General features: G+C 36.2%; 2 long non-coding RNA genes across 2 annotated transcripts; both read left to right on the top strand.

Annotated features, from left to right (window-relative positions):
• Positions 1–524: 524 nt before the first annotated feature.
• Positions 525–2,527, top strand: LOC131183270 (uncharacterized). Its single transcript, XR_009151396.1, has 2 exons — positions 525–1,093; positions 1,515–2,527. It is a non-coding gene; the product is annotated as an uncharacterized LOC131183270 (long non-coding RNA).
• An 11,232-nt stretch (positions 2,528–13,759) lies between these two features.
• LOC131183427 (uncharacterized) lies at positions 13,760–15,141 on the top strand. Its single transcript, XR_009151510.1, has 3 exons — positions 13,760–13,855; positions 14,302–14,360; positions 14,931–15,141. It is a non-coding gene; the product is annotated as an uncharacterized LOC131183427 (long non-coding RNA).
• The last annotated feature ends 2,850 nt before the right edge of the window (positions 15,142–17,991 follow it).

Here is a 17,991-nt window from a genome sequence, read left to right as displayed (position 1 = left end):
ATATCATGTGGTAAATTCTAAAAATTTCTTTAGACTTTATGTAGAGAGAGAGAGTAAATCTTCATATTTTTTATTATTGATATTTTCTTTTGAAGAAATAAATTAAAAAATCTTAAAGTTTGATTCATCAAATATTTTAATTAATTATTTTTAATTCGTTTAATCATTAATTTAAAATACCTTTTTTAAAATTAATAATTTTAGAAAAGTTTAATTTAATTTTTTAAAATAAAATATATTTAAAATAAATAGAATAATTAAAGTATTTAAAAAAATTAAATTTTAGACATATTTTAATTAATTTTTAAAATAAAAAATAAAAATGTTAATTATGAAAAAATTTGTGGTTATTATCATGTAAGGAAATTTGAGAGCATTTTGTATCAGCAAAATCTAGAAGATGGATGCAAGAAGCCGATTAAAAATGAAAACTTCTTAACGAACCGAATCTCAAAATAAGTTTTTTTGATGTGAAATCAAAATAGGAGAAAAAAAAATGATATAATTTTAGATTAGACTGTCACCCTCTTCCTCTCTCTAGTGTTAGTATTGGTGGAGCCATTAAATGTGAAAAACAAGTAATAAAGTTTGGCGGTAAAGCATGGTGTTAGGATTTTATTAGAAGGAGAGAGAGAGCTACAAGGGGTGGTGAACCTTGGGAGCCAAGCCCTTCAGTTTCCAAAACCAGCAACTTGCGTGTCAGCATGCCCCACTGGAATAAGAGAATTCACTGAACCCAACCCTTCTCTCTCTCTCTATTTCTGTATGAATCTTTAAGAATTAAATAGTAATATTGTACAAATACAGTGCAAGAAATCAAAATGCCTTCAAAATTCCACTTGTTCCGTTGAACTTGTACCTTCTGCTTTCTTTCTTCATTCCTTCTGTTCTTTTTCTCTTTGTTTCTTTTCATCCCTTTGAATTAAGAGAGATCTGAATAAGAGCAAAGAATTTGACAAAAAAAATATAAGAGCAAAGTATTTATTTGATGCAAAAAGTGTATGATTGTGCGTTCCCTCTTTGTTTTTGCCTTATTTTGAACCACCTCTTCCACCATAAAAAGCTAGATCATCTTTATCACCTTTCATCAAAGGTTAACTCCTGCCCACCTTCTATATTTTGTTTTTCTTTTTCATCTTTCTTTGTTTTCTTGATCTTGTAAGAAGATTACCTAGCTTTTAGTTTCTGGGTATTCCTTATTTCAGTCCTTTGTTTCGTGAACTTCTGTATTTGTTTTTGATGTATTGGGCTTGTGATACAAAGTAAATCTTCAATTATGTAATCGAAAAACAATCTCTTGAAAGCAAATATGGAAGAGCCCTTGTTTCTTTTTTGATGCTATTATCTTTTGGTATGTCTGTCCAAGAATTTGTATCAATATTGAATTTGCTTTTATCTCTTGTGCATATCAATGCTTGCTAATTTTCTGGGTTTAATTGATTCATGATATGATTAAACATGATGACTATCTTAAAACTGACTCAATCTTTCCTTCTTTCTGATTGTGTGTTCAGTTGGGTACTTGAGGACGAAGTTTCTTGACACTGAAATTGAAGGCAGCTGGATTTTCTTGAAAGAGGCTTAGAGATATGACAGGATTTTGAAATAAATATAGAGAATCGTCACAGGAGTTCTACTTTGCTGTTGTTAGTGGAATTTCGAATCTCATCTATGTTTCTGGTAAATTTGGGTTTGAATCTGGTTCACATTTGTTGCAATTGAAGCCCCAATTGTCCACACTGTTATCTGACTAGAAATATCTGGAATTGCAATCTTTCTTCAAGAATTGATAGCTCCTGCTTAACTGCAAACCACATTTCACAATCTGGGTTGAACTTCAATAGTTGTGATTGGAATCCAACAGAGAGAATCTTTTGGCTAAGCGTCAATGGTTGTCTATTGATCAATTTCAAGAAATCAGATACAGAGATCTGTGGCATTGTGGAATTTTGTACTTGGAAAGAAATTGATCTCATCTGGGTTGCAGTGATTTGGTGACTAAAACAAGTATTAAATGAATTTTGAACATCCAGAATCAGAAACAAGACTTTCAAGAAGTATAATCAATCTGCAAGATCATTGTTCTGGCAACATAATGGATGGAAGATCAAGAAAAATGACTTTCACAGCCCAAACTACTGCACCTCTTCCTAGAGTAGAGAAAAAGAGGATGGAATATCAAAGATCATTGTCCCAGGGCAGTGGTAGGAGGTTGTTTCCTGCAAGCTATTTCAGCTTGGAATCACTGCTGCTGCTAATATGTCTAACAGCATCTCTGTTGATCCTTCCTTTGATACTTCCACCATTACCTCCACCACCTTTTTCTTTGCTTCTGCTTCCTATAGGTATCTTAGCAGTGCTAATGGTCTTGGCTTTCATGCCAACCAATCCAAGGGATATAGCCTATACGTAAGTGTAAATGTGTTCCAAAAGAACTGCACCTGTTTTTTCTCTTTACATGCAAATTTTTTATTTCTTCTTCAACGTGTTGAAAAGAAAAGAATATAACAGTTCTTTTATTTCTTAATCAACTCTCTCAATTTTGTTTTTCCCTTTGATTTTGTTTCATTTTGATGTGATCTTATACTTGGTGTATTTGATGAAAGTTGATAATTTTTTGTTTAATGGCCTGAAACAAACCAACTACTGCATGTTTGATGCTTGTGAAGAAAATCATTGTTTAATTTTCTCTCTTCTACATTCCAATAATCTTTCCCCTTGATTCTAAAATCAAATCAAACCAAACCTCCCCCTAAATGGTAAAAGATTTAAAATTGAAGTCTAGATTCTGGAGATAAAAGGATGATGAGTATTTGCACTGCCTGCAAAAGAATTTACAATTTCATCTAAGTTGTTAGTTATATAACACCTTTAAGGAAGCGTTTGGTATTATATATATATATATATATATATATATATATATATATATATATATATATATATATATATATATATATATATATATATAATTCATCTTTTTTTCATTATTTTGCGTCTGTTTCATTCATTTTGTCTTTCAGACCTCTTCTTTTTCAGATTATTTTATTTTCATTAAACTTGTAAATTTGTATTTATTTGAAATAAATCTGGATTTATTTTGTTTTCATTAATCTTGTAAATTTGTGTTTATTTAAAATAAATCTGGATTTATTATTTAACTCTATTAGAAATAGATATAAGATATCTCTCTAATATTGAAGTTTTGCTCTCTTATTACTATTATTAGATTCTATCTCCACTTAATAGGATTTTATTTTTATTTTTATTTCTTATAGTTTTAATAGATTTTTTGATAATTTAAAATACAGTATAATTATTAATTACTTTTGATTTGAGATTTTAGATATTTAAATATAAGTATCAATAGACTTTAGTAGTGCATCCTGCTCCTCTATTAAAGTTTGATTGTTTAATCTTTTTTATGGGCCATAAGAGTAGCAAGTTTTCTGAAGAGTAGTGTTTTAAAAAAATTTTATTTTTATTATTTAAAATGAAAAATAATTAGTTACTATTTAAAAAATTATTCTCCTCTGCTCATATTTTTTTTTTTTTAATGATCTGTGTTTATATTTTCTTTTCTTAAGAAAATTATGATCTACTTATATTATAATTTTTATAAATAAATTATCAAATTTTCTAAAAAACACCCGTGTTAACTTAACCTCTGAAGATAAGTACTTAACTTTTAAAAAATAAATAAATATTAATTAAACTAAAAATTATAGCATTCAAAAAACAGTAAAAAAACTCGTCAACCTTGTAATAAATGTCTATATCCAAAATGATATTTTGGGCTTTAATTATCTCAAAATAATTATAATTAAAATTTTATTAAATTTAATTTTAATATTATTAACTTTTTTATGTGGGTAAATAATAACTATAAAGATAATGTCAAATAATTCAACATAAATTTATAAGATGTAAAATGAGAATTATTCAATAAATCCAAAAAGTAAGCTAAATTTCAAGTAGTTTTTATTAAAATTTGAAGACAGGGAAACGACAAAGCGTATTCATTTTGAAAGTCTCCATCACACAAGCTCAGCTGTTGTACAGCCAAATTATCCAATTTAAACAAAATCATTTTCATGTTGAAATTGAAGTATTAATATATAGAAAAAAAAAAGGGGTAACATGACGATGGTGATGATGCAACATCCAAAATTGGATTACGACATGTACCATGATTTTATCACTTGCTTTGTATTTGTTTGACCACCGGCTTCTTTCGGAACTTTCCTCCTCATCTTGTCTATCTTCAAACATGTTGGACAATTTTAGCGGCCATAGTTAGGGAGAGCAATTTTCAGTTTAGATTGAAAAATCAAATCGAATTAAGTCAATTTGATTTAATCGATTCGATTTTAAAATTTAATCGATTTGATTTAGTTTATAATTTTAATCATTTCGGTTAATTAATTCGGTTCGATTATTTTCATAAAAAATAAAAAAATCGAATCGAACCAAAATTATTAATATATATATCAAGGAAATCAAAGAAAATCGAATCAAACTCTAAGATTTAGGTTCGATTGGTTTAAAATCGAACCGAATCCAATTGAAAATCAAATGCTCAATTTATAAATTTTAGTTTGATCGATTTAAAACTGAACCGAACTGATATTTATCAGTTTGATTCAGTTCGATTTTCTCTTATTAATCGATTTGATTCGATTTTTAAAATTTTTAATTTTTGATTTTTAGTTTTATCTATTCGATTCGGTTCTGAACCGAACCGATCGTTTGCACACCCCTAGCCATAGTAGTAGCCAATTGTTTTAAGTAGCTATAAACTATTTAATTAATTGTTGGTTAGTAAATATTATTTATTAATAATTAGTTATTTAAATAATGATTTAAAATAAAATTATTTAATAAAAATAATTATTAATTTAATTATTAAATATAAATATGGTGATATTATCTTATAAATCTTAGTCAAAATGATACTTTAATCTTTAAAATCATATTCAATAATATTAGTTATTCTAGTAACTATTAGTTATTTTAATAATATTAATTATTTTATTAATTTTTAAATTTTAATTGTTATAATTACTGTTAGTTATTTTAATAATTATTAACTATTTTACTAATTTTTAAATTTTAATTATTAATGGTTAATTATTTATATAGTGATTTTAAAACAGAAGTGTTTAATAAAAATAACTATTGAATTAAGTATTAAATATTAAAATAGTGATTCATCATATTTACTTTTTGTAAGAGTTCAATTCTTATAGTTTTAATATTTATATTACTTTAATCTATTAAATGTGGATTGATTTTTTTGTTTAGGATTAAAAATAAAATTTAACATAATAATAATTATTTTGTTAACAGAAATATAATTTAGAAATTAATTTACTTTAAAAAAAAAACAAAGGGATTAAATTATAATTTTTATTATTTCTCAAGAATTAAATCGTAAAATAGTTTTTTTTTTTTTTACCTTATAAATAGTCTATTTTTAAATGCATTTTAGTGGTGGCATACAATTATAGTTATATATCATTGAAATTTATATAGTACTATTTTTGTAACACCCCAAATTTTATTATTTATGAGTATTTTTGATATTTTAATTTTATTTAAATTTTAGGAATTTTTTTGAGATTTTTCGGATTTTAAAAATCGGGTTCGATTTTCCGAAAATATAAACTTTGATGATTTTTAAAAATTAATTTAAAGACCACGTGGCAAAACTAAAAATATATTTGGAGTCTACGTATTTTTCTGAGTTTTACGGAATTTTTTCGGAATTTTTGGACCTCGTTTTCGGTCCCGAGGCAGAGTAAAAATTCAAAATTTTATATTTCGAATCGAACCGGCCGAATCGAACCGGACCGGATCGGACCGGTCGAATCGAACCGGCTCCCTTTCCTTTTTCTTCTCCCGCGCGCGTCGTCCCTCTCTTTTCTCTTTCTTTTCTCTCTCCTCCCCTCCCCTGCGCGTGCGCTCCGATTTCTCGGCCAAATCCGGCGATCCGGCCACCGATTGGACCGGGTCTTGTGTCTAAAATCATCTACTCGCGAGAGCTTTCCATAGACACCAAGAACGCGAAATCCATCAAGCGGTTTGTCCGATTTTTGCTCGGGAAGATTTTAGCCCATTTCGACTTTTGGGCTAGATTTCTCAAACCGTGAATCACGAGGAAACCGAGGCCACCAGCACGCTCCATTCGTCGAGAGCTTCGCGCGACATAAATTTGAATTTTTCGACACCGTTTTCGGTGGGTCCCACGGAACCGCGGTGTAATTTCGAGCATTAAATGAGCTTAGAAAATTCTGAAAAATTTATGTGCCAACCCCGTGTTATGGGCTTGTGTAGGTATCCTCGATTCGCGGAAATTCGACGATTGACCGGGTGCGCAAATTTGGGCGAACGGACCGTGGCGGAAAAGTCTCGGGTGGGCGAGGTTTTGGCTAGCCCCATTGTCGAGCGTCGGCGCGTCCCGAAGTCGGAATCGGCAAAGGTAAACGAACCTAGTTTTTACGTAATTTTCTAGTGCTTAAATAGGATTAAAAATCCATAAAATATTCGTGGTAGCTTAGAAAATTACGATTCTTTTGCAATAGCTTAGTAATATTGCTAAGGACATGAGGCAAAGTTTTATAATTTTTAGAGCTTGTTTGGGCGTTTTTGCAAAAATGATCAATAATAAGGACTAAATTGAAATTTTGCGTATTGTGATGGATGATTGATTTGATGGGCGGGAGGGCTGTGTGATATGATTGAACTGTTGATGTATGGATTGTGAGTATAGAAGTGCGTTTTTAGCCATTTTGCAGGTTGGGTAGGTCCTAGGTATAGGGGAGACTCTGCCGGATTTTCGGCACGACTTAGGACGTAATTGGTCTTTTTCTTTATTTGTATTGAGTCAGATTGTATTAAATAAATGTAATATGATTGTCAGGTGAGGACAGACCTTCTTCCTCCGCCCCGCCACAGTAATTTGTCGTCAAGTCTGTGAGTAAAATATTAATTTTAATTGTAATTTCGATATTATTATATGTTCAGCATGCCTATGCATCACTTATATGCATATATTTATTTAGTTAAACTCTAGGCACGAATTATGTTGCATTCATAACTGTTAATGTGCCATGAATGTTGTTGTGGTAATTTGGAGCAGTGTGCGTGCGTTGGCGTGCGTGTGATGTGGTGTGGACTATGGATAGGGCCAGGCGATCCACGGCTGAGTAATCGCTGGGACCCGATCCTTCGAGGGTAGTCACGGCTTGAGTAATTATGGGACCCTCGATTTGGTTATTAAGTGGAAGTCCGAGCTTGAGTAATTCGGCACGAGTTGGATTTAAGAGAGTCGTATAGGATCGGCTCCCATATGTTATGATTGATACTACAGGTGTGTGAGTGCTCCAAATTACCTTTTTGATGTTATGATGTGAAAATGTTGTGTATGTTGCATTTCACTCTACAGGTTGCATTAGTTTCAGATAGTTATAGAGATTATAGTTAAGATTGATATTTTACTCTCTGAGTCGAACGCTCACTCCTGTTCAAAAATTTTTACAGGCCACAGGAGGATATTTTGTTATGGGTTAACCTGCCTTTTTACCTCGCAGGTTGTTTATCAATATTGTGTAATTTTAATTACTCCTAGAATTTCCGCCTGTGTTAGCAGTAATTATTTAAAATTGGTCTGTAATATTATATTCATGTTGGACCTGTAAACTTAATATTTTAAGTCTGTTTGATGGATTGGATGAGGAGTGAGCTCCCATTTATTATTATGTTGATGAGTATGTGGAGGGTGGTGAGCTCCCCAATGGATTGTTTATTGTGTTTACAGGTCGGGTGAGTCGAAAACTCCCCGTTGGAAAGTCCATTTTATGGCCGGACTCTGTCCGTTTGTTTTCTTGATATTGGGCCCAAATGGGCCTTAGAGTTGGGTTAATGAATAGTTAAGGCTTACTACGGGCCTCGGGGGCTTTAGGCTGGCGAGTCCTAGTCTTGAGTCGGCCCATAGGTTGGGTCGTGACAAATGTGGTATCGAGCTTAGGCTCCAGTTCCTAGGAAAAGTTGTCTAAAGTGTTGGGAAAAGTCTAATAGGAGTCACATGCGGAAAAATAGGGTCCATATTCGTCTTGCATTGTCGTCTTTGCTTCTAGTTTCTGCTTCATATATTGTGTGTAAATATGAGTCTATAGAGCTGTGCAATGTGCAATTTTGAATTTTGTGGGCTAATGCTGCTGAATTTCAGGAAAATGCGTAGAAGCGGAGAGGCGCCATTGCACGAGAACCAGGATGTGCTGGCAGGTGTCGGCACAAGATGAGGCGCTTTGCCAGGAGGCGGGGTAGGAGGCCTAGAGGCTGCTCAAGTAGAAGAGCGACTACCCAGTTCAAAACAGTCTTTCATGGCACAGGTCCCATGGACCCCATGGCGGCTACTCTAGCTGATGCAGAGAACCATCGACATGATGGCTCGATATATGGTCCACCCTCCACGGCTGATCCACCGCACCAAGAGGAACCTTACAAGCAGATCATAAATTTTAAGAAGTTGGTGCCTAGTACCTATGATGTGTCGGGCGATGCATATCGGTTTTGGATTCTATGACGGCGGCGAGCAGTCTGATTGGTGATAGAAGATTGATAGAATGTATGCGGACGTCATGGGGCCCATGCCTAGACAATGGATGAATGACTACGTGTTACCGGATGGAGGGTTTGACATGGGCTCGGTTGTGGAACTTTTATCAATCGGTTTGTGCGAGCTTGAGAGATCGAAGCGGTGGGCCTTTGAGGCCTTAAGGCAGAATGGCAGTGCAGTAGATGAATATGCTCTGAATTTACGGAATTGAGCGGATATGCCCCTCAGCGGTATCTCTGAGACTATGAAGGTGAAAAGATTCCTAAAGGGGCTTGGCGGGAGGTATGCGAACTGGCCATGATGTCGGATCGATCTTTTGATGTGGTGGTTGATCGAGCAGACAGATTGAGATTAGCTATCTTTGTGGATGACAATGGAAGAGCAAAGAAAAGCAGGCGAGAGGGTTCCTCGGTGTCCCTTCCATGGGTACTCGGACGGTGGTGGCGAGGTAATTACAGAGGAAAGGGTAGGAGCAAGAGAAGTGGTTTGAGACCGACCACGAGGATTGGACGAGTGCGGATCCAGCGGTGGTAACGATTTCTGATAGTTAGGTGCAGTTCAGATCCTCCTTGGCACCTTGTGCACAGTGTGGAAGAGGACATTCAGGACCTTGTTTGATGGGATCGAGTATGCTTGGTATGGCCAACGGGTCACTTTGCTAGAGAATGCCCCATGTTCACGAGCCACAGATGGGGTCACGAGGTTACATTGCGAATGTTCCTCGGCGATTGTATCCGGGTGCTTCCAACATGGCGGCGATCGATTCGATGGCCAGGCGAGGACAAGGGGCGTGGATTTGGAGGCGGATCGGGAGGTAGAAGTCGATGTCGAGTTACGCCACTCGGGGTAGAAGTCAAGCTCGGGTTTTCACCACGACCCACCGGGATGCTCAAGCTTCAAATGCGGTTGTGGCGGTATTCTTCCAGTACATTCTTATGAGGCTCGTGTTTTGATAGATCCGGTGCTACGCACTCATTTGTCTCCCTGTGTTTGCCATGAGGTTGGGTAGAAACCCTACAACCTTAGAATGCCCTTTGTCGGTAGCTAAACCAATAAGTGAAAACATATATGTAGACATGGTATTTCAGGGCAGACCAGTTGTATTGGATGGAAAGATCCTCCCAGCAGACATGGTTCCTCTACGATGAATGGATTTCGATGTAATCACGGGGATGGATGGTTGGCAACTCATTATGCCACCTTAGACTGCAGGAACAAAGGTATACTTCCACATACGGTGTGGAAGAGTTTAGCTTTGATGGTGACAGAGCGTGGCTCCATATAATTTGGTGTCGACAATTAGTACGAGAAAAATGTTGAGGCGTGGATGCCAAGGGTATTTGGCATTGGTGAGAGATACATCTGTAGAAGGTGTCAGCATGGAAAATGTTTCTGTTGTCAGAAAATTCATGGATGTCTTCCCTGAAGAGCTTCCTGGGTTGCCACCAGAAAGGGGAATAGAGTTACGCATTGATGTTATTAGGGTACAAACCCCATATCGATGCCACCTTACAGGATGGCACCAGTGAGATTGAAAGAGCTGAAGGAGCAACTACAGGAGCTTTTGGACAAGGGTTTTATACATCCGAGCACTTCACCCTGGGGTGCTCCTGTTCTATTTGTAAGAAAGAAGGATGGGTCATTGAGGTTGTGTATCGACTACAGACAGCTGAACAAGGTAACTGTGAAGAACAAGTATCCACTTCCTCGGATCGATGATTTGTTTGATCAGCTCCAAGGAGCTAGATTCTTTTCCAAGATAGACCTGCGGTCAGGCTACCATCAATTGAGAATCAGGAATGAGGACGTGTCCAAAACGGCTTCCAGGACAAGATATGGTCATTATGAGTTCTTGGTGATGTCTTTTGGACTCACTAATGCACCAGACCTTCATGGACTTGATGAACAGGTGTTCAAGCCATTTTGGACCGTTTGTCATCGTATTCATAGATGACATTCAGTATACTCTCGGACCGAGGAAGAATACGTGTGGCACTTGAGGATGGTGTTGCGGACTTTGAGGAGCACCGGTATACGCCAAATTTTGAAATGTGAATTTTGGCTAGAAAGCATCTCATTCTTGGGACACGTGGTTTCAAGTGGCGGTATTCAAGTGGATCCCAAGAAAATTGAAGTCATGGCGGATTGGCTTAGGCCTACAACGATCCACCGAGGTGCGAAGTTTTGGTTTAGTGGCTACTCTGAGCGTTTTGTGCAAGATTTCTCCGGGATAGCGGCTCCCTAACTAAGTTGACCGGGAAGAATGTTCCATTCATTTGGACAGATGATTGTGAGGTGAGTTTCGAAGCTCAGGAGTGTCTAACCACGCCTGTGTTGACACTACTGTGAGTGGTGAAGGATACGCCGTGTCTTGTGACGCCTCGAGTTGGCCTAGGGTGTGTTTTGATGCAGAATGGAAAGGTAGTGGCTTATGCTTCAAGGCGGTGAAGAGGCATGAGCGAACTACCCCACCCATGATTTGGAAATGGCGGTGTAGTCTTTGCACTTAAAATCTGGAGACACTACATGCGGTGAAGTGTGCGAGATATACACCACCACAAGAGTTTAAAGTACATCTTCCAACAGAGGATTTAAACTTGAGACAGAGGAGATGGATGGAGCTTACGAAAGACTATGATTGCACCATCGGTACCACCACAGGAAGGCCAATGTTGTGGCGGATGCCTTGAGCGAGAAAATCTTACAGCGGTTTGGCGCACATTTGTGAGAGAAAAGACCATTGATTCAGGAAGTACATGAGTTGATGGATAAAGGTCTAATCCTAGATCTTTCAGATGAGGGTATTGTTGGCTCACTTTTCGGTGAGGCCGGACTTGAGGGACGAGTTAGAGTTTCCCGGCCAGAGACCAACAATTGATGAAGATCATAGAAAGAGTCTGACAAGGTGAAGGTGGTGAGTTTGGATTTGCCAATGATGGCGCCCTAGTGCAAGGTTCTAGGATATGTGTGCCCGATGTGGACAACCTCGGGAATGAAATCATGCAAGAGGCACACTATACATCATGCAGTATCCACCTGAGTTCCACCAAGATGTACCATGATGTGAAAGATAGCTCTTGGTGGAATGGCATGAAGAGAGACATAGCAGACTTTGTGTCCAAGTGCTTGACTTGTCGAAGGTGAAGTTTGAACACGAGAGACCGTCGGGGAAGGCTGCAAGAGCTCCTATCCTGAGAATGGAAGTGGGAAATGATTACTATGGATTTTGTGACTGGGTTGCCTCGTACCACCCGAGGATATGACTCGATATGGGTAATTGTAGACCGCTTGACCAAATCAGCTCACATCTTACCTGTAAAGACTACATACTCTGTGGCACAGTATGCCCGGCTCTACATTCGAGAAATAGTCAGATTGCATGGAGTTCCGGCTTCCATAACATCTGACAGAGGGCCCCAGTTCACTTCTCGGTTTTGGAGAAAGTTGCAGGAGGCACTTGGCACCTGATTGAACTTCTGACCTTCCACCCTCAGCAGCGGACAGTCCGAAAGGACGATCCAAACACTGGAAGATATGCTTCGCATGAGTGTCTTGGATTTTGGAGGTCAGTGGGATGAGCAGCTAGCTCTGGTGGAGTTTGCCTACAACAACAGTTATCACTCCAGCATAGGGTTGGCACCCTATGAGGCATTATATGGAAGAAAGTGTAGGTCTCCTCTGTGTTGGACAGAAATGGGGGAAGCGAAAGTGCATGATGTAGACCTAGTGCAGTACACTTGAGGTAGTTCCTTTGTCGAGCAGCGAGACGACTTTCAGAGGCGTAAGAGTTATGCAGACCCCAGACGGAGGGATGTGGAGTTTGCAGTGGGCGACTATGTATTCCTGAAGGTTTCTCCAATGAAGGGAGTCATGAGATTTGGAAAGAAGGGCAAGTTGGCACCTCGGTATATCGGACCTTTTGAGGTTACTGATAGAGCTGGAGCAGTTGCCTACCGGTTGGAGCTACCACCCAACCTTTCTCACGTTCATCCCGTGTTTCACATCTCCATGCTCAGAAATACATTCTGATCCTTCTCATGTCTCGCAATGGATGTGATAGAGCTAAAAGAGAACTTGACATTTGAGGAGCAGCCTGTAGCCATAGTGGACTACCAAGTGAGACAGCTGAGATCCAAACAGATCCCTATGGTTAAGGTTTTGTGGAGGAGTCGACGGTGGAAGAGTGCACTGGAGTCGAGCGGGACATGCGTAGCAAGTACCCTTACTTGTTCAATGCATAATCATGTGTTTTATTACGCCTTGTGTAAAAATTCGAGACGAATTTTCTGTAAGGGGAAGAATGTAACACCCCAAATTTTATTATTTATGAGTATTTTTATATTTTAATTTTATTTAAATTTTAGGAATTTTTGAGATTTTTGGATTTTAAAAATCGGTTCGATTTTCCGAAAATAGAAACTTTGATGATTTTTAAAAATTAATTTAAAGACCACGTGGCAAAACAAATATTATGTTTGGAGTCTACGTAATTTTACGAGTTTCTAAATTTTTGAATTTTGGACCTCGTTTTCGGTCCCGAGGCAGAGTAAAAATTCAAAATTTTGTATTTCGAATCGAACCGGCCGAATCGAACTAGACCGGATCAGACCGGCCGAATCGAACCGGCTCCCTTTCCTTTTTCTTCTCCCGCGCGCGTCGTCCCTCTCTTTTCTCTTTCTTTTCTCTCTCCTCCCCTCGCTGCGCGTCGCTCCAGTTTCTCCGGCCAAATCCGGCCGATCCAGCCACCGATTGGACCGGGTCTTGTGTCTAAAATCATCTACTCGGCGAGAGCTTTCCATAGACACCAAGAACGCCGAAATCCATCGAGCGGTTTGTCCGATTTTTGCTCGGGAAGATTTTAGCCCATTTCGACTTTTGGGCTAGATTTCTCGAAAACCGTGAATCCACGAGGAAACCGAGGCCACCAGACGCTCCATTCGTCGAGAGCCGCAACGACATAAATTTCGAATTTTTCCGACCGCTTTTTGGTGGGTCCCACGGAACCGCGGTGTAATTTGAGCATTAAATGAGCTTAGAAAATTCTGAAAAATTTATGTGCTAACCCCCGTGTTATGGGCTTCGTGTAGGTATCCTCGATTCGCGGAAATTCGGCTGATTGGCCGCAAATTTCGGGCGAACGGACCGTGACCGGAAAAGTCTCCGAATTGGGCCGAGGTTTTGGCTAGCCCCCCATTGTCAGATGTCCCGAGCGCGTCCCCTAAGTCGGAATCGGCAAAGGTAAACCGAACCTAGTTTTTACGTAATTTTCTAGTGCTTAAATAGGATTAAAAATCCATAAAATATTCGTGGTAGCTTAGAAAATTACGATTCTTTTTGCAATAGCTTAGTAATATTGCTAAGGACTGCGGGGCAAAGTTTTATAATTTTTAGAGCTTATTTGGTCAGTATTTGCAAAAATGATCAATAATAAGGACTAAATTGAAATTTTGCGTATTGTGATGGATGATTGATTTGATGGGCCCAGGAGGGGCTGTGTGATATGATTGAACTGTTGATGTATGGATTGTGAGTATAGAAGTGCGTTTTTAGCCATTTTGCAGGTTGGGTAGGTCCTAGGTATAGGGGAGACTGCTAGGATTTTCGCACGACTTAGGACGTAATTGGTCTTTTTCTTTATTTGTATTGAGTCAGATTGTATTAAATAAATGTAATATGATTGTCAGGTGAGCCGGGACAGCCTTCTTCCTCCGCCCAGCCGCCACAGTAATTTGTCGTCAAGTCTGTGAGTAAAATATTAATTTTAATTGTAATTTCGATATTATTATATGTTCAGCATGCCCATGCATCACTTATATGCATATATTTATTTAGTTAAACTCTAGGCACGAATTATGTTGCATTCATAACTGTTAATGTGCCATGAATGTTGTTGTGGTAATTTGGAGCAGTGTGCGTGCGTTGGCGTGCGTGTGATGTGGTGTGGACTATGGATAGGGCCAGGCGATCCACGGCTTGAGTAATTGGGACCCGATCCTTCGAGGGTAGTCACGGCTTGAGTAATTGGGACCCTCGATTTGGTTATTAAGTGGAAGTCCGAGCTTGAGTAATTCGCTGGCACCATGTTGGATTTAAGAGAGCTGTATAGGGGATCAGCTCCCATATGTTATGATTGATACTACAGGGTGTGTGAGTGCTCCAAATTACCTTTTTGATGTTATGATGTGAAAATGTTGTGTATGTTGCATTTCACTCTACAGGTTGCATTAGTTTCAGATAGTTATAGAGATTATAGTTAAGATTGATATTTTACTCTCTGAGTCGAACGCTCACTCCTGTTCAAAAATTTTTACAGGCCACAGGAGGATATTTTGTTCTGGGTTAACCTGCCTTTTTACCTCGCAGGTTGTTTATCAATATTGTGTAATTTTAATTACTCCTAGAATTTCCGCATGTGTTAGCAGTAATTATTTGAAATTGGTCTGTAATATTATATTCATGTTGGACCTGTAAACTTAATATTTTAAGTCTGTTTGATGCATTGGATGAGGGAGCTGAGCTCCCATTTATTATTATGTTGATGAGTATGTGGAGGGTGGTGAGCTCCCAATGGATTGTTTATTGTGTTTACAGTCGGGTGAGTCGAAAACTCCGTTGGAAAGTCCATTTTATGGCGACTGTCCGTTTGTTTTCTTGATATTGGGCCCAAATGGGCCTTAGAGTTGGGTTAATGAATAGTTAAGGCTTACTACGGGCCTCGGGGGCTTTAGGCTGGCCCAGGTCTTAGTGCCGGTCCGGCCCATAGGTTGGGTCGTGACAATTTTATCTTATATATATATAAAATTAATTCCCAAAAATTGATATAAATTTAATAAAAAATATTTTAAATTACTTTTCAAGGTTTATTTATTAAAATTTTTTGTTTTTTAATTATATATTAAGACCTTAAAATTTATAGATATTTAAAAACTCATTCAACAAAAAAAAAATTAATATTACCTCAAAAAAATACAATAGGTTTCAACAGCTACACACTCATTACCCGACATTGCCGCTAATGAATCTCCTTTTTTTTTTTTCTATCATTAAAAAAATTATTGATATCCTTAAATTAAGAATTTCATGGAATTAATAATACAATTAAAATAATAATAATAATAATAATAATAATAATAATAATAATAATTCTTCAATTGGAGCCTTGTCATATCCTTCCTTCTTTACCTCTTTTCCTTTTCTTCTTTAAATCCCTCTTAGGATAATCATGATTATCCTCAAATTGATTTTTTTTTTTTAATAAATTCTTAAATTTGTGTCCGTTAAAAATGAATTTGGATTTATCTTTTCTTTAGCAAAGTTTTGTTTATTTCTTATAGCATTTGATAGGCTTTTTAACAATTTGAAAAACAATATATATCATTAATTTTTCTTTTAATTAGAGACTTTAAATCTTTAAATATAAATAATAATATTTGATCAATGGAGTATAATAGTATCGTATATTCCTTCATAGATATTTAATAGTTTAAACTCTTTCACATATTACAAAGATAGCAAGTTTTCGAAATGACAATGTTATAAAAAATTTATTTGATTGTTCAAAATGAAAAAAGATTGATTATTATCCAACAAAATTATATTTTATGTACAGATCATTTCTGAATAAAAAATTTTAATTATTTATATTTATATTTTTTTTTCTTTAGTAATGCTTATCAATAAATTATCAAATTTTCCATTAAAAAAAAATCTACAAAACCCATAACATCAATAATTTCTACAATAACTAAACAATACTATAATTCTTTCTTTTTTTATTTATCATTATATAATTTAACATTTTTAAAAGAAAAGTTATAAATTCAATAGTTGAATAAATTATACAAATTTAAAAGTCTATTATCAAGAAAAACAATTTTTATATATAAAGACAGCCATCATAACCATATTAAATGCTAAATTTCCAAAATCTGATCACAATTACACCTCATAATTAAATTATTTGTAGACTATAACTAGTCCTTTGAATATATGGAATGAATTTTATATGGCCGTACAAGAGTATGGAACGGATGGGCCCAAAATCAAAAAGAGGGCGGCCCTTCCAAAGCAGCCATACAACAGAATAGTCAATCCATCAGATTCGATATGTATATATACATGATAACAGCTGCCGCTGGTCAAATGCCATGTGAAACGCACCACTTTTCATTTGTATTTTGTAATGCCCACTTCGGCTGCCGGGCACCGGCCATCTTTTAATACTTCCTGCCACACAAAGCTTTAATTGAATATACAAGGACTTCACATAGACCTACATTTATGACCTCCCTAATACCCTTTTCTTTACATCAGGATTCCTTAAAAACAAAAAAAAAATGTTAGTGCTTAGAATTCTTGATTGAATTGAATTATACTACTCCAACCAAAAGAATATATATATATATATATATATATATATATATATAAAGAGGGAGAGAGATGTAACATATATGTAATTAGACTCGGCCACCTGGTTTAAATCGATATTTTAGGGGTGAGTATTATTCGATTCAAAATAAATAAATCAAATCAAATCTTTTTAATTCAGTAATTTGATTTGATTTTTAAGATAATTCGGTTCAATTCAATTTTATATTTTAAGAATTTCGATTATTTTGATTCAGTTCGATTTTGAAAAAAAAAATCGGTTAAATTAAATCAAACCAAATAATTTTATTGATTTTTGAATTGAATTATTTTTTAGGAAAATTTATGAATTATATGTAATTATATATATATATATATATTGTTTAATTCCATTTATTAATAATAATTTAGTTCAAACCAAGGTTAAATTCAGACAAAATAACATAAAAATTAAGTTTAAATTAAAAAATAATAAAAAATCAAAATCAATTAATTTGAACTAAATCCAACCGAACCGAAATAAAACAGTTCAATCCGATTCAATTTTTTACTCATTTCAGTTCGGTTCAATTTTTAAAATATATAATTCAATTTTCATGATTTAAGTTTAAATCAAACACCCACCCAACACAATTCACCGAAAAAGCCTAAGATCTCCCCTCAAGTCCTGATCCAGTTTCAATTCCGATCCAATCCGATTAAATCCAACAATCCAAATCAAATTTTTTTATTTTTCTAAACTATGAAACTCAATTTAGCCCAAAACCAGATCAGACAGTTCCTATTCAGTTTTAATTTGATTCATTCACAATTCCTATTCAACTTCGATCTGATTCATTTATAGTTCCAATCAAACATAGATTTGACTAGCCCTCATTGTAAACCAGCCCATGGCCAGGTCTATTCATAATAATGACTGACAATTGAGGAAGGAGGGGGGGGGGGGGGGGGGGGGGGGGGGGTTAGGGGGTTGTGGCGGGCGGAGGAGAAATAAGGAAGAACAAAGA

The sequence above is a fragment of the Hevea brasiliensis genome, chromosome 9 (genome assembly GCF_030052815.1).
Source record: "Hevea brasiliensis isolate MT/VB/25A 57/8 chromosome 9, ASM3005281v1, whole genome shotgun sequence".
In the NCBI taxonomy this organism is placed as follows: domain Eukaryota; kingdom Viridiplantae; phylum Streptophyta; class Magnoliopsida; order Malpighiales; family Euphorbiaceae; genus Hevea; species Hevea brasiliensis.
This window is presented reverse-complemented; position numbering and strand designations above follow the sequence as displayed.